The sequence below is a fragment of the Haemorhous mexicanus genome, chromosome Z (assembly GCF_027477595.1).
Source record: "Haemorhous mexicanus isolate bHaeMex1 chromosome Z, bHaeMex1.pri, whole genome shotgun sequence".
In the NCBI taxonomy this organism is placed as follows: domain Eukaryota; kingdom Metazoa; phylum Chordata; class Aves; order Passeriformes; family Fringillidae; genus Haemorhous; species Haemorhous mexicanus.
This window is the reverse complement of record NC_082381.1, coordinates 33,326,158-33,352,132: the sequence shown is the minus strand read 5'-3', so window position 1 is coordinate 33,352,132 and position 25,975 is coordinate 33,326,158. Positions and strand designations below refer to the sequence as shown.

Genomic DNA, 25,975 nt, shown 5'->3' with positions numbered 1-25,975 from the left:
TCTCATGAGTTGCAGAAGTACAACAGTGATTAATGGTAAATATGGCTGAATGTTCTGTTAACCTGTCCTTTCAACAAACATATAAAAAACCAGCTTAAGCACGGACTATATTCTTTACATTAAAAACTAAGCATTAAAATATCTTCTTTCAGAAAGATGAAATATCCTTTGGCCTAATCAAAATAAAAAATAATGGTAGGGACAGAAAAAGAAAAACAGGGAGAAAAGAAATAGAGTTTAATTCTTTTCCTCTTCTTACAATGCGGTGTACTAATACATTCACACATGTCCAATAAGAGCTGGACAATAGATGCATTATGTTATGCATGGAAATAGAGAAATAAATGCAGGCACTATATTCTAGGCTAATTTCCTCCTAACCTACAAAATCATCTCTAGTCTCAATTGAACTTGTGCTATGTATCCTCTATGAAAAAACAAAACAAAACGCACACATGGCAAATGCTTGTTTTCTTTGTATGATACATGTGACAGCTTTTGTTGCTGCCTCTGGAAGGTTGAAAGGCCAGGAGAAGCAACTCTCTGGATCCACTAATTAGTAGTCACTAACATGACATTTTCTTGATTCTCAGGTCAGGAGGTCAGTTTTGAGGGCAAGTGACGAGAAATATTTTGAGGTACTCAAGAAAATATGGTCTATTAAATGAAGACAAAATCAGCAGGGAAGTAATACAGAAAAGGTGCCTGTTCTATCTAGGAGTTCTTTGTTTTCTGTTTTGCCCCAAAAATGCTGGAAATAATTATTTTCAGAACAATGAGAAACAATGTTCAGCACAGATGATCACATCACAACCCAAAACTCAGCCAAATAAAATGTTCTTTGAAATGAATTTGCAAACAGTGTTTATGCCTGAATGCAGAAAAAAGGGTTTTCTGTCACAACATGCCCAGCTAGCATTGATCAGAGCAAACACTGACATACCATACTGGATAAACACTTTCTATTGTCCACTAGAACCTGCCTTTCCAACGGGTCAAAATGCAATGGTTTTCACTGGCTAGCCTAACAACATTAAAAACAGGCAGCATTTTATTTAATCCAGACTGAAACGCCTTTACCTTTGTTTGAATGTAGTATGGATAGGACCATAGTAATTTCCCACCAATATTTACACTACCAAAATTCGTTTGGGTTGCTGTAATAACCTGTGCTACATTCTACATCTTTGAAGAGGACTATATCTCTGTCCTAACAGTACAAGCAGATGATCTTATTTGGGTGCATTGATTTCCTGCCCTCCCCTTCTATTTGGACTACTTTGGAAGGACAGCCAGTGGCTATTAAACAATTTTTCTCCACACATGAGAAAACTCCAAGGCAATCCTACAACTTTAGGTTCAGAGTTGTAAAGATAATCATATGCAAAAGAAAATCAATGTAGACATTTTCCTTTAGTTAAGTCTTAACATACTCATTAAATGAGAGGAAAATATTATTTATATTTCATATTCTACACACTACACAAAAGAAATAGTTCTGCAAGGAACAATTTGTTTTGGATTGCACAAGAACAAAGAAGTTTTAAGGATAACTTGTTAGAAAGAATGGATAACAAAATATGAAAGCAGTTAAATGAAAAGTGATCATGGGTCTCTAGCTAAGGTGTTGGAACAGTTTTGTATTTACTTGATATTAAATCTCCAGGAATTACGAGGAACTTATAACACCCACGTACACCTCAGTCAGCTAAGACCCACTCACCACTTTAAGTTTAGCACTTCTTTTGGCTACTGGATTTGCCAAGCAATTTGGAGAAGTCTAAGAGGCTCCTCCATCAACTATAACCACTCACTTGGCAGGTAACTTTCTTGTGAATCACAGGCATGTGAAGTACCATTTTGATTTTATTCATATGTGTGTCTTCAGAGAAATATCTGTCCCTCTGAAATCTAAAAACTCATCTTTTCATAAAGGAGAATAGCTGGATTATGTGAAATGAAATACAAATTCCTATGCGGACCTTTTCAAAGCATGTATCTATTTTGCTCTGTGTTTCATCATGGGTTAAGGAACCACATAAATGGCTTCAGAACACCAAAACTATGCTACATTTATTCCTTCTCCTGTTATAACAACAGTTTCCTAATTTTTGCTAATGTCATGACATTGAACAATGTATTTGACAGTTACTTTCACAGAAGGTGAAAGATGGAAGCATAGTTTTGCATGAAAAGTAATATTATTTCAAAATACAGACACTGCCACCCTTACAGCCTCAACTCCTTGCACCAGTGTAAAGGCTAAAGTTGCCCCTCACTATCCAGAGGCTTCAGATCCAGCTTTAAAAGACACCTAAAATTTACAAAACCAACAACAACTCTGCTATGCTTTTAGTCCAATATCACTGAAAACAAAACCGTGCAAATGATGTTTCTAATCTGTTCACTGTGGCACCTAGATTTTGGAAATACAAAGAAATTTGTGATAAATAAATGGGCGACGCAGAAGTGTTTTTGCCTAATTTAAATCTAAATATTAAACTGATTTACAAGGTAATTTGTAAAGCAGAAATGCAAGAAATAACAAAATTATGTTTATAAACTTGTATGATTACATGACTTAACTCAGACTGCAAAAATTCCAGGTTTGCCTCATCACTATTTACCAGATCACAATTCACAAGAGCAAATTAAAAAACATATAAATTAGTTTCTGTGCCACTGATTTATAAAATGACATGGCTTTGTGTGAAAGACAAAAAATACATTAAGTAGACAGAGAGATAGGATCTCTTAATGGATACAAGATAGCTATAAGCAAATCTCGTGCAAATTTAACTGTGCAATGGCAGGCCCTGGCAGAAAAACAATATAAGGAAACTGGTGAACATAGATGAAAGTGCCAAAATAAAGACGGAAGAACTATGGGGGAAAAAATTGCAACAGTGCTAGGAAATTACTTTTCTAGTAAAAATGTTCATGTTCCTTGAACAGATAACTCTGAAAAGATATATGACTTTTTATAAGTGAAAGATAATTAAATGAAAAAGGCAAGAATTAATCTCTGAATTAGACAAGTAAAATACTTTTCCCATAGTCATTGAAATACCAGAAATTACACTGCACTGAGCAATTTGCAGTTCCCCCTGACTAGGACACAAGGAACCACAGATTTTAAGACACCAATTAGAAAACTCCAAGAGTACTTTGAAACTAGAAACATTTCACTGTTCTTGGTTGCTGCCACAATAGTCATCAGTGATGTCTGCACAAAGCTACAAGATCATATCCATTAAAACCATTCATCCAACAGACTTTAAAACATATTAACAATGTACGGGGCAAAAATCTCTTGATTGTATATCAGTATGAATAATGCTGATTTCTTAAACTAGCAGAATTGCAGCTCTGCCACTGTGATTTATAACCATCAAATTTGTGATAAAATTTCAAAAGAAGAATTCCTAAGGTCTTTGTTAATAAAATAGTAAAAGCTTTCAGGTCTGAGTATAAAACTAATTTACACATAATTTTTTTTCCCCTCTTCATTTTGTTTCAATTATATGGATTATATTCAGATCCTGGAAACCATTTTCTTTTCTTATTGTTAGCAACTATCCCTGATTTTGCCATTTTCCTGAATTTATCTTTTTCTGATCATTACCACACCTCTACATTAAAAGGTCCTTTTTCAATACTTTCAAGAACATATAAGTTTCTCTTGTTGCAGAAACTTGCCAGTCCTACACAGCAACTAAACTGGATTATGTATGGGCAAAAAAAGGTCCTGTATCGCTGTGAATTTCGAACACAGAGAGCACAAATGGAAGAAAATGGGAACTAATAAGATGTACAAAAACTGCCCATGGTGCCCACAAGTGCCTAACATGTATTGTGGGCAACACTGACACTGACCCCCGTCAGTTCTTACCTATGTCACATATGTACATTGGATACAAAAGGACATATTTTATCTGATAATCTGATCCAAAAATATGCAACTCCAGTAACTTAATCTCAAAAAATCACACAATGATCAATTTAACAAAAAAATGCAGATAAGAATGATAAATTTGACCATGAGTAGAGATGAAAACTTAACAAGTGTAGTTAACATCTCAGTTTGGTTTACTATTACACAAGAAATACACAGATTCACTGTGTCATATTCACTCATAGAAATTATGCTGTCTATACAGTTTACTATTATGGTAAATTAATCCTAACACGTGCATACTTATACATGAAAAAGTGAATTGCAATACTTTTGAAAAATTACAGTTGAAAAAGAGATTTGGGGCAGTGTCATTTAGAATCAGGAGATACAAAAAGCAGAAGCAGAAAAAGATAAATTTACAAAAACCAGATACATTTGTCTAACATTCACCAGGAAAGAAGACTCCACAAAATTCTAGTGTCATGTTTTTATCTCTCAAGACCAAGCTTACTGACCCTAATTCTATTTAATATATTACTTACAGAAATAAATACATCCCTTCAGATGCTTCAGTATACTTGACAGATTTTTGTCTGAGGAATAGCTAATGCATTCAAAGTGTCAAGAAAACTCAACCTTAAACCTTTGCCATGGCCATATGGAAGGAATTCCAGAGCAAATGAAATGACAGCTACGGTCCATGAAACACTAATAGGATTTCCACGTGTTTAGTGTTTCATTATTGCTCAGACAATGGCACATTTTCTGTCTCGGTTGTGCTACGACTGCGACTAGAAGACCACAGAAAAAGGTAGAGATCAAAAGATAACTTTAAGCCTATTTCCATCCTACTGTTTCAGGGGAAAACAATATTCTACACGATCAATAAGAGCACCTGGGTGGTGGTGGTAACTGCATGTAGCTGCAAGAGCAGTTCCAACTCTTGGGAGTGTCAGTGCCTCATGGCAATGCTCCATACTTCCATGCCCTCCACAGCAGAGGCGGAGACGAGGACAGTATTCAGAGCCAACTCAAACTTCAGAGTAGCCTTGATAAAACTGAATCTCACTATTCCCCAAATGAAAACACATTAACTTATTCTGACTTCATCTTTTGGAAAGCAGGGCAGCAAAAATCAGCTCTGCAGCGGGCACAGGGCAGCTCAAGGGCATGGAGGCTGACACGGGCTGCAGAGGCATGAGGCAAGGGAAATCTCCCTTTGGCTCTCCAAACATATTCCACCCAGTTCTGGTTCTCCTTTGTCTAGCACCCAGTGTTCACTTTGGTTATGGCCACCATTTCAAGTTACTGAGACTGAAGACCTTCTGTTCCTTGGGTGGGTTGCTTGTAGTCACATCTGTTGACTCCTCTTTTAGAAAGTGCTTTTCTACACAAGCAGCCCTTACATGAGCTTCTGTAGTCTGCCTGTAAGGAAAGGGCCCCCTTTCTGCTGCAGAACTGGGAAACTAATTGGGGCACAGTAAAGAAGGAAGCAGTAAAGCCCTGACAAGACCAGTTTGCTCCATGTGGTTTTGCTCTGGGCCCCAAAGAAGAGATGAGAGTGTCTGCCAGAGGCAGTAAAGGAAGAGAAATGAATGCCTAAGGAATCGAGAGTGTTGGGAGGGAGTATGTACTGCTGGAGAGCGAGGCGCAGGCACAAGGAGCACCTGCCCCACTCCTTGTTGTTCCCCTCCCGACAAGCAGGGAGGTGGAAGAAGCTGTGAGGACCAGCACCCAAATGCCAGCTGAGTTGCCCCACTGCAGCTTTGTCATTCTGCCTGCTCTCATAGCCACCAGGAAAATGTTCAGCATGTGTGAGGATGATACCAGGAAGGGTGGATGACTCTTAGCTCTACAGCAGTACAGCTCTGCTCAACACACATTTCATTTCTACTGATGGGCCCCAAAGAGACTCAGACCCACTGCATTATCAGTTACAAGATTTGCTTATCTCACCTTAAGTCAGCTCAAAAGTTGGATAAAACTCAGAGTGCCTTCCCTCATGTCTGTTATATGAAATCAGACTGTTCCATTTAGTCCCAAGTACAATATACAATATCAAGTTACAGCACAAGGAAAAAAATACACAGTTTTATTGACTATGGAAACTGAAGCTTGGTATTATCCAATTATGACACTGCTTTGTCCAGAGTTTGTGAGGGAGAAAAATCATGACAGAGAAGTGAAATATTCACTGTAGGATTTCCAGAGATTATTCCCAACAGCTCCAGCCTGTGTGAAGCAGTTACATGACCCATTCTGGCCTGGGAAAGCAGCCTTAGTGTTTTTAACATACAAAAATAGATTTTCTACTGTGACATAAGAGAACAAGTCTGTTGTTTCACTGACTCCTCCTGTTACATTTCATGTTACTGCAATCTAATTTGGGCTTTCATTGCTAAAAAGAATAACTAAATAAAAAGATGTGTACATAAGAAAAATCACTTGTTCTTATGAATGTGACTCCTAATTCAAATGCCTCCTTACCAATTTATACAACCTTCAGACACTTGCTTACTTAAAAATTTTTCTCTTCTCTAACAGTTACCAGTTTTACTGGTACCAGTATCTACCTAAATCAGACTATAATCTCTTCAGGAACCTTCCAGCATGCAGTTTGTATTTTCCACCAACAATACAAAATAGTTAAGGATTATTTCCTTATATGTTGTGGTGTGATGCCTCAGGTATCCCAGTTCTTCCCCAGCTGCCAATCACCTCTCCTTTCCCCCCACCCTGATCCCTGCTGAGTGCTGTCTGTCAATCCTGGCATTCCAGAAGGGTGTCGAGTGATTGGCAGAGTTCTAAAGATGCTCTCTATCCCTGACGCCCATCCAGGCGTCCCTTTCACCTGAGACCTGCCTACCCTGCACCTGGTTGGTGGGATCCCTACCCCTTCCCTCCCCCTCTCCCTGGGGTTAAAAGAATCAACAACCATGTGGTTTGGGGAGTTCTTTTAGAGCTGTTATGGGATTCAGAGGCTTGTGGGCCGGAATAAAGCTCTGGATCGAAACCCTCTAGCAGAACCCGACTCCTTTTCCTTCACCTAGCCTTAAAGCTTCTCCGCCAAGGTAAAACTGAGCTCCTATGTCTGGACTTGTCTCTAGCGCCCAGCTGCAGCATCCAGCTGAGCCAGAGGTGTCTGAGGTGAAAAAACCACAGTTGCTGCCTTTTGGTCAAGCAGCAAGGGCCAGACAAGGCCAGGCATGCTTCGTCCGGCTATATTGGTATAATTCCAATACTTACACTGCCCCTACACTCTTTTGCAGTATGAGGCTCTTCCAGATGTAAAATGGCAGTGTTAGTAGGAATAATGTACAAAAGGCATGCACAGGATTCAGGGATATTCTTCCTGAAGATGGCCTTTTAGAGGTGTCTGTCATATTTCTTAGGGTTTGGAGGAAGAGATAGAAAAACAATTTATACTGCAACCCAGTCAGGCAGTTTTGTAATTCTTATAACACGGGAAGCTCATGGGAGGCTTCTACGGAGCTGTCACTGTTGAATGAAAGAGTAGCTGACATGTAAGAGTAAGTAGTTTTCTGATTTTTTCAACTCTCTTTAAACCAATCTTTTCCAAACACATGGTTCATAAAATCCCTTAGGAACCTCTCTGTCATTTCCTGAAAAATAACTTACTTGGCTTTCTAAACTAAAAAACCTACCCCTTGCCAATGATACACTGGCTATAGAAATCTAATTTGCAACCAAACCAAGATGCTACAAGATCTGATCTGTTTTTGGCATTTTTCTTTATTGGCCCTGCAGAGGACAATTGTTACATAGATGACAGACATCCTTTCAAAATCGCATTGTGACTGTGGTTACCTATTTGGCTAACTTCCTTAGAGTCAGACTTAAGGAAAATGTGTTGATCATTTACTGAAAAAGGAAAAAGTATACAACCCATGCTAAAGCCTATAGTTATGCAGACAAAAAATAAAATAAGCCTAATCTGCTCTATTTTCTCATCTGGATCATCTCAATGCCTCTTATCATAGATGTTCTACTAATAGAAAAACTATGAGCCTCTTTATGGAAAATATTAGCTTTCCAATAGAAACAGTAAATTGGGATAAAGTACTTGAACACTGCAAAAAATAACTGATGCCAGAAGTATTTTTACAAGAAACAGATTAAATCTAATTTGGATAAAATATAAGGAATCTTCTATTTTATCACAAAATCCTTTGCTACTTTCTCTGGAGAGTTTGTAATGAATCCAAGGCAGGATGCAACTCCTAACCACAATGAAAGTACCTTCATATTGCAGCCAGCTAGCAGCAAAAAGCACCTTTTTGTGAGAGGTTAGACACAACATTAAGTTTTTTCCTAGAAACATTGAGTCTGTGTTATTCTGTTTGCACTTGAATTTGCTGTCTGGAGTGAATGCACCTGGGTGACCTAATGCCTCCAAAGCACAGATATTTTGTTTACAAACAGAAATGTAAATGGTGCCAAAAACCACATAAAAAGATATACAAGCAGCAAGGTAATAAACATTTCAAAGGAACTGACTTAGCACTCTCTCAATGTCCATGGTATGTCTACCATAGTATATGAATTTAGTCTTTTTCTCTCCTGGTGACTAACAAAACACATATGGATACGAAACACAACAGGATTTAGTCAAGATACCATACACACAAGCTATTAAAGTCAGCTCCACATTCATCATGGAGATTAAATACCAGGGGGAAAAAAAAAAATATATATATCCACTTAGCAAGATTTCTTATTAGGGTCTTCACAGTAATCCATCTGAGAAGCCTCTGCTCCTCTTCATCACATTTCATGAAGTAGTTAATCCAAGCAAATTTTTAAGAGCAGTAGTCAAAGGAGGTTGTTTTTCTAAATGTCTGTGCAACTTAGGAAATATCCTTCATATATTATAATTATATACTGTGATTATCAAATTTTCAGACCCAAAATGGAGGACTCATGTTATTCTGTTCATAAGAAGATAAGCAGTCAGGATCCACATAACACCTTCAGGCACTTACTTTCACTGAGTTAAATCATCCAAACTTCAACTAAGTTGGCATTGGCCTGTCTTCCAAAATGGAAAGAGACCTCATAGTTCTGCAATTGACTGCGACCTGTGTTACTATTATACACAACTAACAACACTGTTTCAAACATCAGCACTCATTCCTGGAAAGACAAGTCACTGCACCAATTTATTAAAGAATGCCATTCTACTCACCAAAGGTTTCCCTGGCCAGGTCAATCTCTTTGATATGGTAATTCAAAGTGGGACAAAGAAACAAGCTCAAATAGAGACAGTTTTGTTACTGGACTAAGCCTGCTGTGACTGAGACAAGACCTAAAACAGGTTACCAGAATGTGGTTATCAATGCATCCAGCTGCAAAAAAACAAATGCTTCTCCATGCGCAAGGAAGGTAGAGAGAATAGAAGTGACAAACTCTGCACTACTACTGAAGAAAATGCAACAGTAGCTACCACAAACAGTGCTCAAAAATAATAAAATATTGCATCCAAATTGAGATTTAAGTTTTTGAGCTTCTAAATTTACATGCTGTGACTAACACAGTATTTATATAGTTGTCCTGTTGGACACAGTGAATGCAAATATTCCTGAGCCAGATTCAGACTGGCTCAGGGACTGATGACAGCATTAACAGCAGCAGCAGCATGGGCAGCACACTCTGCAGAACTCATTGTAAAGTTTGGACAAAGCTCAGGGACAACAGGGTCTGTTCAAAGTATGTCTATGGGAACTGCAGTCAGCAAGGTACAGGCATACCACAAAAGGGAGCAGGTGAGCATGAAGTTCAGAGCAGGGTATGGATTTTACTTGAACATAAAAAAATAACACAGGGAAGAGAAACAATTATTTTCTAACTTGCTTTCCTTACAATAGAAAACACAGCCAACACGTAAGTCAAAGACACTTCAAACTGACACTAGCGGAAGAGTTAAGGCAGCACAGATTTTGACTCAAACAGCCATGTCTGAGAAAAGGCAACATCTAAACCAATTATGGGAACTACTTCCGGTACAATTGTGTCAACAGATTCTATAGCTTCAAAGACAGTAGAAATACTAATACAAAACAATATCTACCATAATATATATAATAAAAGTATCCTATTAGTAATTTTGCGATACAAGATTGAAGATATCCAAGAACACTGGTTGTATAGCCATGTATTTATCATTTCAAAGACATGAAAATTGACTCAGTGCATATTATATTATTTTGCAACTGGTCTCTCAATCACTTGGAAGAAGGTGAGGCAAATATCAGCTAATTACATGCCTGCACAAGTATTCAGTCAGATAAGGTTTTACATATCCAGCACATTTCTGAGAGATTTTAAATAAGTTAAAAACTGAGTCTGATGCATGAAATGTGTAAAAAAAGAATACATACTGCAAACAAAGCAACAGGATGTGGATGACTGAAAATTGTGCTGTTTTTAACATCTGTCTGTTGCAATGATAATACGATGTGGCAGTCTCCTCAAATGTTAACTCAAAGCATCAAACAGTACCATTCACAGGCCTAAAAATCCTCAACTGCCTTGTCCTCAATAAAGACAAAAATAGAAGACACAGCCCAGCACAGACTACCAAAGAACTAACTTGACTTGAACACTTTTGTAACAAAAGCTAGTATCTACCTAAAAATGGCATTATGAGGAAACAAAATTCATACACTCATTTAAGGTCAAATATGAGTCCCATTTAATGTCCTGGGTTCTTGGGTGTGAAAGAAATCTTCTACTAGAAAACTTGATGTTCATCACCAGCAGATACAACCAAGTTCCCCATTTAAATACACACAGACTTAAAACCCTAAATTCAGTTGGACAAAAATACTACAAAGAAAATATTAGAGATACACTAGGAACTCTTACAGGTACAACAGGATACTGCCACGGGCATCACTCCTTAGTTCATTCTGCGGCTTCAAATTTTCTTCTTTCTTTATTAGGTACTTAGTGAAAACTTTACTCGCCTATCCAAACCTCTGAACCTTGCCATTTTCCTGGGTTTTACCTTTTGTACTGAATAGAAAAATTTCTGTCATTTTTATTCACACAAAATGCTGCCATAAATAACTTTTTCTAATATTTTTTCTGTTACAAAGGATCTATTACTAAGAAACTGCAGAGTGCCCCTGCAGAAAGCATGCAAATGCCTTGTTAACTCTAAGTTCTTATTTGCAGCAAAAGTTGGATTCTTCCACATATTTAGATTAAGTGTTACTTTTCTACTTACAGGGCAAAAAAAAGATACAACCTACCCTATCCAACATGTGACTGAGAAGTCATGTCCAACTGCCTCAGCAAGAAAATATCATCTTTCTGTACAGCCTCTGTCCCTACTTACCTTTTCTTTCACCTGCATCTTTTTCATGGGTAAAAATTCTAAAGGGGTAATGAAGGGGGACATTCATCCTGCATCAACTAATTCCTCACCCTCTTGTTTCATGCAGCAGCTCAGACACACTGATGTTATTTTGCTTTTTACAATCTCAGTAACATCTGAAGAGGACCTGAGATGGAAGTAATTTAATAAAATGCATTATAGAATTCAATGGCAGAGCCAGGAGCAATTAGAATAATCTAATATTTTCCATTACAAGACTGCTCTCGGTTACTTATAGTTTTGCCAATCTTTAATTTCTGGGCTTAGATTTTCTGTATCAGGTATGTGATTCAGACAGAAAATATTTTTAGAAAGTTACAGCTGAGACAGTCCAAACACATACTTAAAGAAAAATACATTTTACATTATCCATGCCAAAAAACCCAATCAAAATCCCACAACCCAATCCAAAACAAAACCCAAACTGCTTCACTCAAATTTCTCCAAGATGTGGGCAAGAAGACCAGGAAGACATCTGGGAGGAAAATTTGGCCAAGTCATGAACTTCTGGAAAACTGCCTAACTACTAACAAAACTTTGCACTGAGTATGTTCATAATGTAGTTTTTCTAACAGGATAGGCACTGCTGGTGCTCTGTTATTTTCACAGCATGTCTGATCTGATTGAAAGCTCATGGCTTCTCAACAAAGTTAGGATAAATTTCAGGCCTATAGAACACTTTTCTATTCAGGCACAGCTATAATGTTAGGAAGCAGAAAAGCAATTGGAGGACATTTTAAAATTTTGTGTAAGAGATACTGGACAGGAATTTGTGGCACAGGGAAACAACACCTAAGACCATACAGTGTTACTGTTAAAATAAGGTGGCCAAGGAAGAGTAGAAGGGGCTTGTAGTCTGAAATATGCCCACTCTTGTATTTTTAAAGGGAATGCACAATTCCACTGTATTTTTAAAGGGAATGCACAATTCCACTGTGTATGAATCAGAAGTATATGTCACTGCACCTGCTTGCTCTGAAAACCCACTGGTAACACATGGTACTCCTCTCCCTCCCTGCATGGCTGGTAGGGCAGCTGGATGACAAAAACCCAAGTCTCTTAGTCAAGAGGTCTGTTTTGGGAACCTCAAAGGTCGACACCAACATATGTCTGGGGCAGTACCTATACAAACAATCTATTCCCTTCTCTTCCCTTAATTCCCAGCTACCTGTTCAGCAATGAAAGAAGTAAAAGGGTAAGTAAAAGAATAAACTGCTAAGAAACAAGTGTTGTGAGTTTAAATGCTCACAGTGCCATTTAAGCTTTTCACACAATGCAGCCCACAGTGCTGCACATACCTACTTGCAGCACTCAGTCACTTGCTCCTTCTCCCCACTGAGCGTCCACTTGGCTCAGCACGCATGACCAACTGTGGTGGGAACAAATGAACAAAGGACAACGTCCTTATGGGATCCTTCCATGTAAGAACAACAACCAAAAAAACATTTAACAAGGAAAACCACACATACAGAAAAATATGGCAAATAGTAACATCATGGTTACTTTGGAAACTTCAGATCTAAAATCCAAGTGCTTCTGCAATGCTGGACAACTTATTTCATGTTTGTTCTTAGAGCATCCAGATTTGGCACAATTCAGAGGCCTGAAGTTAAAAGTCCAAGCCCTAAACTCATATCTTTCTATTATATTAGGTTAGTCTGTTATAACTCTATTCCCACATCTTTCTTTCTACTGAAAATATTTTCGATCGAATCTTCTATCCATTCTTTTTAAAGAACCAATGAAAAATTACTGCATGCAAAGATCACTCAATTTTTCTGGAAAAATAAGATTAGACTAGTGCCAAATCTGGTTTATTTAATAGTTTCATTGGAAAGTGTATATTAGATAAACACTGGAGCTGAGGCCCAGAGAAGTAGTGGAGAAAGCCAAAACATGATAGGACATGACCCTGTGGAATCTGATCTACATTGGCCCTGTGTGGAACAGGGGTGGTGGGGGGTGTGCCTGGACCTCCATGGGCCCAAGCCAACCCAAATGACCCTATGAAAGCTCCTTCCAAGGCAGGAGGAAAAGAAAAAAAAGATGAAAAAAATTGCTTCTTTTTCTATGCTCATTTTTTTTGGAAGACACTTAGAAGACCCAGTTATATATTCACAACTGTCACAAATTTTACAGTTTTTTGGGTTTTTTGTTATCAAGGAGTAATTCGCTCTTCAGGTTTGCAAAGTTTCTAGGAAGATCCTGTTGCAATATTTTGAAGAAGGTGAATGGGATGGAAGATAGATATTTCCATTAGCTTCATGCCATTTATCTTTTTAAGAGTCTTTCATCTTTCCCACCAGGTACAGGAAAAAAAAAACACCTTAGGTCCAAAAGTTACTATCAAAACAGACAAATTCCTTCAAACTTACAAAGAATGCTTGTTTGCTCTTATGGGAATTCCAGTGACACAGGAAGGAATCTCAAACATGCCTCACCTTTCTGGTTCCTTCCATTTCCTCTGCAACTTCTGAAGTGCTTTCTTATACATTTATTATTTCAATTCCAAGCAAGGAAAATATTAGCTTTTATAGGTTCTACAAACAGAAGTGAAATGTGTCAGGTTGCTGGTGATCTAACAGTGGCTTCACTGCTGCTATTACCACACAGTACACTGCTTGTAACACTAGCAACAACTGGAGCTTTCCATATGTCATAAAAGCTGCTGGATTAGTGATAAAGTCTATCAGATTACCAACAGTCCTTACTAATTAACTTAAAATTACACACTGATATACATGTATAACACAATGGAAGTTACTATTTATTCCTATGCTATGTGACTAGGACTTAAGGTGAAGTTTCTAGACGAAAAAGCCTCTTCTACATTCAGAAACCTGCAAACCAACAACCTAGGTTCAATGAGACATAACAGAAATTGAAAGTTCAGCAACATTTCACAGTAAAATGAGTTTAATATCCAATAAACTGTATAAATTTACATAATAAAACCTGTTTTTTCATGTTTATGAAAACTGATCCACAGTGTAATTAAAATTACAAGATCTATGCTGCACTAATCTCCACCAATCCAAATCACACATGTAAAATGTGCCTAATTCTGTGTATACTTTCTAAAATACAGCAGAAGAAAGCATTATGCTGCCAAAGCAAACTGTTATTTAATGTGCAGTGTGTAAGAGGAATTGTAATGTTGGTTAAAAATAAGGGTCTCCAAAAATACTAAAAGTGTCAAACTTTTTTTAGGCCTGGCGTCTGTTTAGCAGATAACTGAAGCAAAGACCAATCTCAAAATGCTACAAAAGACCTAAAGACACAAGTGATCTCTATCAACTAAAACCAGCTCAGTTACTAAATGAAAAAGGAAAGCATGTAAGAGATAGAACAGTAAATAAAAAACAGGAAAAAACAAATCTTTGTAAGCACAAGCTTTTACATCCAACTAAGAATACACAACGATGAAATTATCTTTTTACACTGCCAGATCTAGATACATTTCTAAATTGTTTAGGTTTTGGGGCATTTGTAAAATTTTGAGGTAACACAAAACCCCTAGTAATTAATGGACACATGGAGCTTAATATATCAATCAATCACGCAATCCCCTGCCTGCTTCTAATAAGAGGCATTTAAAATATTAGCATATCAGGGATGGAAGCCTGAAAAGTTTTCATGTTTTCCCTTGTTCTTAAAATGGGAATTCAAATGCCTTAAATTTTCAGTGAAAAGTCCCACTACTGACTAAATGCTAATACAGTACCTCCTCTACCCCCTTCAGACAAGCTGACTCACAGTGCTGTGATATCACCCTCAACAAATATTCTTCCACAGATCTAAAACAAGAAATTAAAACAAGCTTCCTCTTTTCCCACCTTGCTGATAAGGTATTTTAATCACTGAAAAATTAGCACTTTCTAGACTTTTGTTAATGTGAAGAAAAAGGTTCTCTGACTAAAAAAACCTCAGGTGACTTGCTTCCAAACCAGATTTCTACTGTCCCCTCTCAAGACACCTATTTACATGAAATCTCTTATAGTTTCTCTGCTGGTATAAAATGCAGATGCCACTGCACATCAGGCCTGTGTTTGCCTCTTTGCACAGACAGTCCAAAACAGTTTTCCTGATCTGTTTCAACTTGAAATGTTGTCAATATATGGATTGTCTTGCTTTCTAATTCAGTGAAAAATCTAGTTTTCCATTAGTCTCTGCCTTTCTAATTTTCGATACAGCTTTACTAAATGTAATTATTAAAGGCAGATTCAAGAAAGCAATTACTGAGCTACTGGTTTGTATCTCTGAAGTCTTAATAAGGAACAAGAAGTTGAAGTGACAGAAACACTGCAAAAATCTGTAAATTAAAAAAAAAAAAAAAGCCAAAACAAAACAAACCAGGTTATGTGCTTACTTTATTATGTACAATAAAACAGAGAGAAAAATAATAGTACGATTTTCCACACAACCATCTGTTACCACAATGCGTTTTTAATCTTTTTTATCACTGGGTCATACATTATAATCGCAAGTGTCTTTCAAAACTACAGCAGAAATAGCTCTAGAAAGTATCTTACAAATATCATATCCAGAATGGGACTGTGAACAATGGTAAGTAGCATTCTGTACTGTCTTTTTTTTTTTGGGGGGGGGGGGGGGGGTTCAATGTGTTCTGAAGGTTACAGTATTTGGAGGTGTTTTATTGGGCTATGAGATATCTAATCTCACTTGCCAGTATAAGGAACTAAGAAAAAAAAAAAGGAGACAATTACATTAGATTGGTCTAAACCTATAAAGTATCTTAAAGCACAGGCAGGAGCTAAGTTGAAGCAGATCCCTAGAGCCCTCTTGCTAGTTTCTAGAGAACTTAAATAGTTCTCAAGATTTGAGTCCAGACATAAAAGACTATATAGATAAGATATAAGAATACTATAAGATATAGAATAGCTTCCTGCTGTGTAATGACCTCCTCCACAAGTCAATCACTTCCCTTTCTACCCCCTCAAAAAAGTGGATACTATCCTGGTCACAATTAATTTAGTTACCAAAGTCCTGCTTAACAGCTACAACATGACATCACTCTTTTTGTTACCATTATTGTACGCACACTAAGACTGGTTATTTTTGTATCAGAAAAATTGACATTTTTTAATTTGCAAGACCACACTATTGGTTCTGAGTGATTTCATGAGATAAATTAGAAATAAACTCAAAATAATTTTCCTGTTTAAAATAAACATCAGCCTACACAGAGTGGTCCAGCAGCATCTCTTTCATAGCAATAGTTCATAATTCACAGTAAATTAACTGAAATATGCCAGCAGAGTAACAACTGATGACTTAGAATCACATACTTTGCATTTCATTGTGCTCCTTAAAAATTTATAATGGCACATGAGCACCTGGTCATTCCCTATACACAACACAAAGCACCAAATAATTGACAATATAAAGAAAAGATAGAGGTATGATCTGATGTCTGAGAAAAAATGCATGTAATTTAGGGTGGTTATGCCGGGCTATTCTTAAACAAGTTTCATGACAGTCTCAAGAAACCTGTTCTAAATGTTCTAGATGAGGACAACTATTGTCTGTGTTGAAAGCCCTGCAGAAAAACCCTTAGAGACAGAGGTGATGGAAACCTGAGAGGCCAAACTAAGAACTCCAGAAGTCAACAGGAATCATGACACCTGCTCTGAATCTGGGCCTCTTAGATGAGACATCCTGGTGTATATGAACAGTATGGCCAGTGACTGTTGAAGACCCAATCTCCAACACAAGCACTGACCTCATGGCACATGCCCAAAACCTGGCACAGCAGAAGCACAGGCTTTTCTTCATACAAATGATACTTCAGTGTAGTGGATAAGAACACTAAAGCATGACAACATTATTAAGGCAGCAAAGATATTGAAGAAACATAAAAAGGGTTTTCACTGGAAAGCAGAATAAAGATCATGTAGTTCTAACTCCTCTGCCACGGGCAGGGACACCTTCCACTAGCCCAGGCTGCTCAGAGCCCCATTCAAGCTGGCCTTGAACACTTCCAGGGACAGGGCATTAGTAGCCTCTTTGGACAACCTGTTCTAGTACCTTACCACACTCACAACAAAAAATTTCTTTCTTATGTCTAATTTAAATCTACCCTTTTTCAGTTTAATTCCATTGCCCCTTGTTTTATCACTACACACCCTTGTTAAAAGTCCCTCTTCCATCTTTCTTGTAGACTCCCCTTAGGTACTGAAACGTTGCCAGAAGGTCACTCCAGAATCTTTTCTTCTCTACGTGAAACAATCTCTGATTCTCTCAGCCTTTCCTCATAGACGTGGTGCTCCATCCCTCTGATCATCTTTGCATCATTCCCCAGGATTTACTCCAACATGCTGGTGTCCCTCCTGTGCTGGGGACCCCAGAGCAGGATGCTGCACAGCAGGTGGGGTCTCCCCAGAGTAGAGCGGAGGTGCAGAACTCCATTACATTCCTGTATGCACACGCACACACCATCACACAGAGATAATACTCCCGCTTCTCAGCAGTTTTGCCAGTGGCCAGGAGAGCAAAGTAGAGTGCAAGCTGGTATCAGTGACATTGCTATTATAAGTAGGCCAGAGTTCAGATCAACACATCAGCAGCTATTACTTTAAGTTAGAAAACCCATAGAATTTTTTATTTTACTAACATATTTAGTTTCTCTTCAAAATCATGACTTCCATATTTTGCTTCTCACATAGCAACAAATAACGTAAAGAAATATCTATATATGTCAGGATATTAATATATATACTGCATAGGAAGGATTAAACCAACCTTCAAGATGAAAGGCCAAATACCTTGCACCTGTTCAAAAAGCTTAAATGTTTATCTACTACCAATCATCTATTACAGAAACTTCCTCTCTGCAGAAAACTATGTTGAGGAACTCACATTGAAAATTTCTTATGGTAAAATAGGAGCAAATATGTTCCACAGTGCAAGACCCATAATACAGCAACTATAAATGAAACATTGAATAGTGCTAAACTCTTTCCTCTTCATCTTAACTCCAGGCAGTTGATTTCCATTGGAATCACAAAGCGGCTCAAAAAGACTAGAAAAAATCCTGCACATTCCAGCAACAATTCCCCACTATGGAATACAATTGTTTTCACGATTAGTCCTCTATTGCCATTTTTGAAAGTATTTTTAAGCTTCTTCACAACTTGAAAACAACACAAGCCATCAAAATACCTCCATTTTTTTTTTGTTCTGTAGTGAAATATTGTGAGTTCTCTAATGCTTTGAAAGAGTATCCTAGCATGAATAGATACTTTACTCATTTTATGCTGCCTAGGCGAACATTTCTAATATTTATTTATTCTTCCTTCATTTTAGCATCAAGTAGGACCCAAGATTCAGTACCAAAAGGCAAGAATAAATATAAAGGTAATTTGTAAGTGGGCCATTCTGTTCAGTGCTGTCTTGCAATACAAAAATCCTTTTTATTCTCTTTGGTCTTTTTGAATGATTTGACTTGTACAAGCCAGAACCATTTTGTTGCATGCTTATGGAAAATGAAAAATCTTGTCTGTAGCAATATCAAATCATTTATACACAGCAGACATCAGCTGTCATTTCTGTCTATCCCAGCAGTACACCCCCTCCCACACTTCTCTCTTTAGTCTAGGTGAGCTGTCAAGTTTCTAGTTTCTGATGTGTATTTACATCACTCAATGACATCTGACAGTAGTGAAAGGCCACAGAAAACTGCTTATTGATCAGAGCAAAACTAGTTGACGGAACAGATGAGGTTGTATCACAGAAATGCAGCCACACTCAGGTGATGACATTTTGCTCCCTTGTATACAAGTGCTTAATGGAATACAACTTCATTATATCATGCCACTAGTGTTTAAAGAATTGCACAGTTCTCATGAGTGTTTTGTCTATGTGGTGATGAGGACAATCTATTTGTACTGGTACCAATATATTACTAACCTGCTTTGCTCATGAACACTTGCAAACTACCAGCCAATGTGTCCTGATGAATATAATAAGAGACACTGAAGACTCAATCTTGCCAAAATCTAATTGAGCTGACCTTTTAAAAAAAGGATGGAATTACCATTTAGGGAGCCAGATCTACTTGAGATTTAGTTCTGCAGAATACTGTGCTGCTTAGTAAAGACATTTTAAATGACCACTTTTATGCTTGGGACCGGTACAGTTTCCCAGTGGAAGTGATAACTCATCATTAGTATTTCAGAGGTTATTATATCAACTTGTATGAGAGTCTTTCAAACTGTATTGATTTAAATGCTGAGGCGTTCATGAGCAGAGGCTCTCCATACAAAATGTCCTCCAGCTAAAATATTAATTTTCTTATTTTCGTTACTTTCTTCTTTTGTTATCTTGGACAGAAAACTCATTTTCCACCAGAGTAACCAGTTAGAGTATAATTACACTATACAACCATTTTTTACAGAATCTATGTTTGCATTATCAGCCTAACTGGAAAACTCAGGACAATGTTAGCACTAAGTAAACGGCAGTGATTCAAAAAAAGCCGGTATGCTACGAGTAGTACCTGAAGGGCTTGAAATCATTAAACTTCTAGGGGTACAGCACAGACATCAGAACTTGCTTTCCATTTCATATCTTACAGAAGGCCGCAGCAGTAGGGTTTTTCTTCCAAGAAAAAATCCAGAAGAAGATGCTGATGGTCCAAAAGTTGCTCTTTACAGTACGTAAGTGATGCTCAACCTTTCAAAGTTAAGCCTTGCATTTAGGCTAACTGCTTATAAATGAATACAGTGATATAAATGAATCAGTCTTCTGATTCAAAACAAAATTATTCACCACCTCAGACACAGAAATTCCTTTCCATTTCAAGGGGAAAGAGATAAAAGACTCAGTTCTCAGAGAAGGCATTTCCTATACCTTGATTTAGGCAAGCAGCATGAAACCAGAGGTTGACTACACCCAAATCTCATAAAACCAGAGAAATCCAAGCTTTGAAAATAACAGAGAAATGCATGTGAATAATGTCTTAAACAAGCAGAATACATCTTCTGTTATTCCACAAAAGAAACAATATGGACTAATCTGTACAAACTCATTAACAACAAAGGAAAAATGTGAAAGCAGTCTTGCTAATTTTCAGTCTGGTTGTTATCACTGAAACTTCTTTCAGACAAAAACGATAATGGTTGGAAGTGTTTTGTTCTTTTCTTGGGATTCTTGTAATGCACTTTCTGAAAAAAAACTACAAGAATTTTGCTTTCAGACTCAAAAAAACTTGGAGTAAACTTATATTTTCAGAGGTCATCTGGTACAGAGCAATTACTTTTCCCACTCTAATAAAACTTTTTAATTCCCACTCCAAAGAGGGGAAAAATAAGGTAACACAACAGTTACATGATGAAATTTATTTTATTAATTCTGGCAAAACAATTTCCTCATCTTGTTGGGGGTTGTTGTTATTTTTTTTCTGCTCAGAAGCAGACACATTATCTCACTGAATCTTAAGAATTTCAATGCGCACTAATCATTTGTGATGAAAAATTTCAGCCCAGAAGCCAATATTTTAAATTATTCTCAAAAGTGAAACCAAGAATTCATTCATAGCAAACAGCTTTCAAATACATCTTTAACATTTTTCACAGCTAGCTCATTCTGCATCTAAAAGAAACTGTGTCATCTCAGATGCTGTGGCTAGCTGTCAGCATTTATTTGCACATGCACAAAACCATGCATATTTAATATATACAGATCTAAGGAGAAAATGGAAGATAAAGAAACATTCAAGGCATATGATGCCAAATGTCTAAAAAGCAAACTGCCTGTAATCTTAAAGTCAGCGAGAAGGAAAGAGGAAGTACCCCAGACAATGGAAAAGTATAGTTAGGATGCTATTTTAGGTGTATTTATGAAACTTATTTTAGCCCTGAGGTTTTTTGAAACAAAGAAAACAAAGACGTGTTCTGTATTCCTCTGTAAAATCTTCTACTGCATACGCTTTTACTCATAAGGACTCAAAATTATCAAGAAGAATAGAAGAATGTCTTTAGACTAGAAGTTGAAGACAAATTACATTTTGTTCTTTCCAAGTCTGGTCTTTGTACTTTGTGCTTATACAGAAAACAGGAAATTCTCTTCATCTGAGTTGTCTGATATGCATAAATATCTGGGCTGAAAGCCTTGACACTGATACTGGTGACAGCAGCAATTCCTAACCAATTAAGAAAAACAAAAAATCCTATGTGCCTATGTGAACCTACTTCTAATTTAACCCTGGATCTAAAACAACTTGTTTTATTTGAAATGCAAAGTATCTGTCCAAAGCACAAGAAACATCTATTTTCCTTCAATGAAGTCACCCTAAAAATTAAGGAAACACTATTCAGTATTATTAATTCCCAAACTGCACTAGTACCTTGGAGTCAGTTCTCTCAGGAAAGATATGAAGCCATACATGCCCACCCTATTTGAGCAGAAGCTAAGAGAAATGGAAAGAGAAACTGTATAATAGGCTGCTGACATAAGGATGTATAGAGGATGTGCAGAATTTGAAAGTGATTTACGATGAACACGCTTCACTCTTTCAGTCTTTAGATAATCTAAAACAACTTTACATCTGATAATGTTATTACTTAACTTCTTTTAGATTCAGCTTTTATTTTTTTGGCTGATCCTAACTGTATCATGGAATAATACAAATGGCTTGCTTACATTTAGGTCACCATTCTAATATTGATTTCCTTACACTAAATCATATCACAGGCATTTGTTTCTGTGTTAGATGGCACAGAAGACCTTTTCTTCCCTGTGAATAATTCACAGAAAGCCACATCACTTCAAAAGAACAGAAACTGACTCTTTATGACAGGGATATATGAACTGGGTAAATGCCCAAGCCATTGCTTAAAGCATGCCTGTAGCAGTATCATCACTTTTTCCTGGACAGGCACACTTAGCTGAAGCAATGACTTTTCTGTTTTCTTAGTTAAACTCAGTGGAGTTAAAGTCAAAGTCAAAAGAAAAAAACTAATACTTGGATTCATTATGCATTAGAGGCATCTTCCTTTGTTAGTGAATAAGTATAGATTGTAGTGTCATAGACTGTTGTCTTAAAAAAGGTTCACAATACTCCAAGAACCCAACATTTCTAAAAGGAATCCTGAAAGCCTAAGGAAAACAAATGCATGCAGTTACTAACATTACAATATCTACTGTTTTGCAATAATTTACAGTTCTTGCTGTAATTTTGAACTCCAAGTCACAAAACAGTACAACCTGCATCAACCACATAATTACATCTTTCCATTGGCAAACATCACTTAGGAGGGCTCTTTAAAGCAGGGATTCATCTTTGCACTGAAGGCACACCACTCAAAAGGAATCCACATTGAGCATCCATGACAACTTCAGCAGTGTCACTTTCTGATACCTCCTTCAGCATCAGTCTTCTTACTCTGCTCCTTGACAAAATTATCAATTTTTGTTCTGCACAAAGTTCAGTGTACACAAAGTAAATTCCAAAACCAGTATGACATTTAATATTATATGATATAACATGTTTTTTCACTGTCTTTAGGTGGCCTGACTGACCAATTCTCAGTTACATTACTGCTTGGGCTTTTGAAATCTTTTTCCTTTAAAAATTTTTTTGGTACTATTTTTTACTTTTTTTTAAAGTTAAGTTTTAAGCTTTTTATGTTAAATACAAGTATACTTAAAAATGAAATTTAGCTTAAAAAAGGTAAATTGATACATCTGTGATTTAAGAAAAGCCTAAATAGAATCAAAATTTATAATGTACCTACAGAAAAACAGTACGTAGACAAAAAAAGAATCACATGTTTAAAGGAAACCACAGAAATACTGTTTCAGTCAATAAAGTGATAAAATATTTTTAACTTCTCAGATCTTATCACCTGTTCCCTTTATCTGGTCCGAACATACAAATCTGGTTTTTTTGTCAACATTCTTTAAAAAACATTTTTTGGATATATTTTGAAAAAAGTCCATCTCTATGGATGACGAAGCAAAGGAATGGTTTGGTTGGTTTTTTTCTGTTATGTCATCCACCAGGCTGATGTGTGAAAATATAGTTCAATATGTTGATATTTGTACTATTCCTACTTCATATCAAACCCCTGAACTCTCCAAGTCTTAGTTCACTCTGATGCCAAATAGATAGCTTTTATCAAGAAAATGGTGCATAAATTAACACAAGTAATCACTGACATAACCATTTGCTGTAACCAAATCCTACCTTAAAAAAATCCAATCAGACAAACAAAAATAAAACAAAACAAAACAAAAACACAAAAAAATCCCCCAAAACCCTATCATCTCCCAATTATCACTACTCATTTATCATTTATTATTAAAATAAATTATCTGTGGTCATGTTAAGTAATGTGTTGTGGTAAGTATTAGCTTTACCTAACTGAAACTAATAAATCCCTGTGTTATCATGTTAGCAACAATACTATAACGCGACTGTAGAATTTTGCTACATGTATCAACTGAAGAGGTGGAAATGCTCACATGTTCACTCTTTTAAAGTTACAATAAACATAATAAAACATAATAAAGTATTTGAAACTAATTTGCGTGGGGATCTGGAGTTAGACAAGCAGCCATGTTATGGTATATTGGGCCAAAAGGAACTGTGCTTGATCCCCACTACTACCTCTGGAATCCTCAGCGTAACAGAGACATGGAACTCCTGGGGTAGGGCAAACAGAGGGCTTTCTAAGGTTTTTAGGGGAGAACGTCTCTTACAAGGAAGGCTGAGAGGGCTGGGACTGTTTAGTCTTGAGAATAGACAGCTAAGAGGGGATCTTATCAAAGTCCAGGAGTATCTGAAGGGAGGGTGCCAAGAGGATGGACCAGGCTCTTCTTGGCGGTGGCAAGCAACAGAATGACACAACGGGCAGAAACTCATGCACTGGAAGTTCCACCTGAACATGTGGAAGAACTTCACTGTGAGAGTAACTGAGCACTGGAAAAATTGCCCAGAGAGGTTTTGGAGTCTCCCTCACTGCAGCATATTCCAAAGTCATCCGGACACAACCCTGAATAATGTACTCTATGGGGCTCCCCTTGAATAGGGAGATTGGCAAAAGTTACTTCCAGTGGTCCCTTCCAACCTTTAACATTCTCAGATTCTGTGAAAAGGAGAGCAAGCTTTTCTTTCAAAGATCAGTTTTGGAGAAGTAAGGGCGACATATAAAGGCATTAAAATATGTTAGGCTTAGATGACCAGACAACCAATATACCTGGGGGCAGACAGAAAATAAAGAAAAGCTATGATTTATTTAAGCCATAATTACTTCACTGGAAATTCAGAGGAAAAAATACTGCAAGAAGGAAAAGGAAGCAGCCTCACTGAAAAAAGCACACTAAAGTTGAATTAATTAAAGTTGAATTCAAGCAACATTTGCTGGAAAGACGCTAATAGTTTTTATGTTACAGGATTACAAAATTTGTTATTCTATTCCAATTAAAAATGCAGCATTGTCACTTAAAGACATTTCTCTGCTTGTAAGATACAAATTTTTGGACTACTTAAAGAAATAAAGTATCAGTTTTATGAACTAAGAATACAAGGAAAAGATCAATAGTCTTCTTATCTCTTATTTCTTCACCTTTCCCTTTCTTCCTCTATAAATGCTTTTAAGTAAAGAGACAACAGTTAACAAAAAGAAGAAACAATACTCTTTACTATAATAAAAAATTACCAACATAAATAGAATTTCAACCACTTCACTGAAAAACGGAGACAGACACACACCTGAGCTGATCTTTTGTTTTCTTGTCAAAGTGCAATGTATGCAAAAGTGATCAGCACAAGTTTTCAGATACCCTTATCAATCAAATTAAGCAAATTTCATCAGCCACAAAAAAAAACAAGCAAATGCTGGTCCTTATTACCTTGCTATTACTTTTTCTGCTCTCATCTGCTCTTGTGCCATTATTACTGAAATTAATCACCTTATCCTTACAGGCAGTCTCAGAAGCAAAGACCATGACTATTACAAATATGCTCTTCCTCTCTATCTGTTGCACCTGACTCCATGTGGCTATCCATGCTTTTATGAAGCAAACTACCAGACTACTTTGACTTGCCTGAGTCAGAAACTGAACTCTCAGGTCCTGGATTTCAGCTAAGCCACCAGACTGGAGTGATTTTTGCTCGGCTTTTTCCAGAGACCACTTACACTGAAGATTCTCTGTGGCTTCCAGCTCTTTTGAAATAAGAGCTGAGCTCTGGCACAAAACTGTCGCACAGAAAAACACAAGTACATAAACTGCAGTAAGTGTGGAAGAGGAGGTCATGGTAAGGATAGGAATATAAATAGCATAGCTAGTTCCATCAAAATCTGCAATGCATCCCTCATTAAGAAATCTTAGTGAAGAAAGTATTATGGATTACAAATCCCAGTCTGTAATTTAAAACTGGATAAATGCTCCATTTAAGAAAGGATTATGTCCTTTCACAAGCATTAAGACCCTTTCAGCTTTCTCCAATCTTATATGGAAAACATTTTAAATCCTAAGACATAGACTTTAGAAGAGAGCAGGAGGGAAAGAATATTTCACAACACTGCCACTACAGAAAAACTGGAAACAGATGGATCTTATATATTGGTTTGAAGTGACTGCATTGATCATCAGCTAGCTTCATAATTAACCGCCTGACTTAGAAGACCAGGATATCTTTATCTATCTCTTTT

At 37.0% G+C, this 25,975-nt stretch overlaps 1 protein-coding gene across 4 annotated transcripts in view; it reads right to left on the bottom strand.

The window, feature by feature from the left end:
• Positions 1-25,975, bottom strand: part of SNX24 (sorting nexin 24) — an 89,509-nt gene that overhangs the window by 43,467 nt on the left and 20,067 nt on the right. The gene's annotated exons all lie outside the window — the stretch shown is intronic.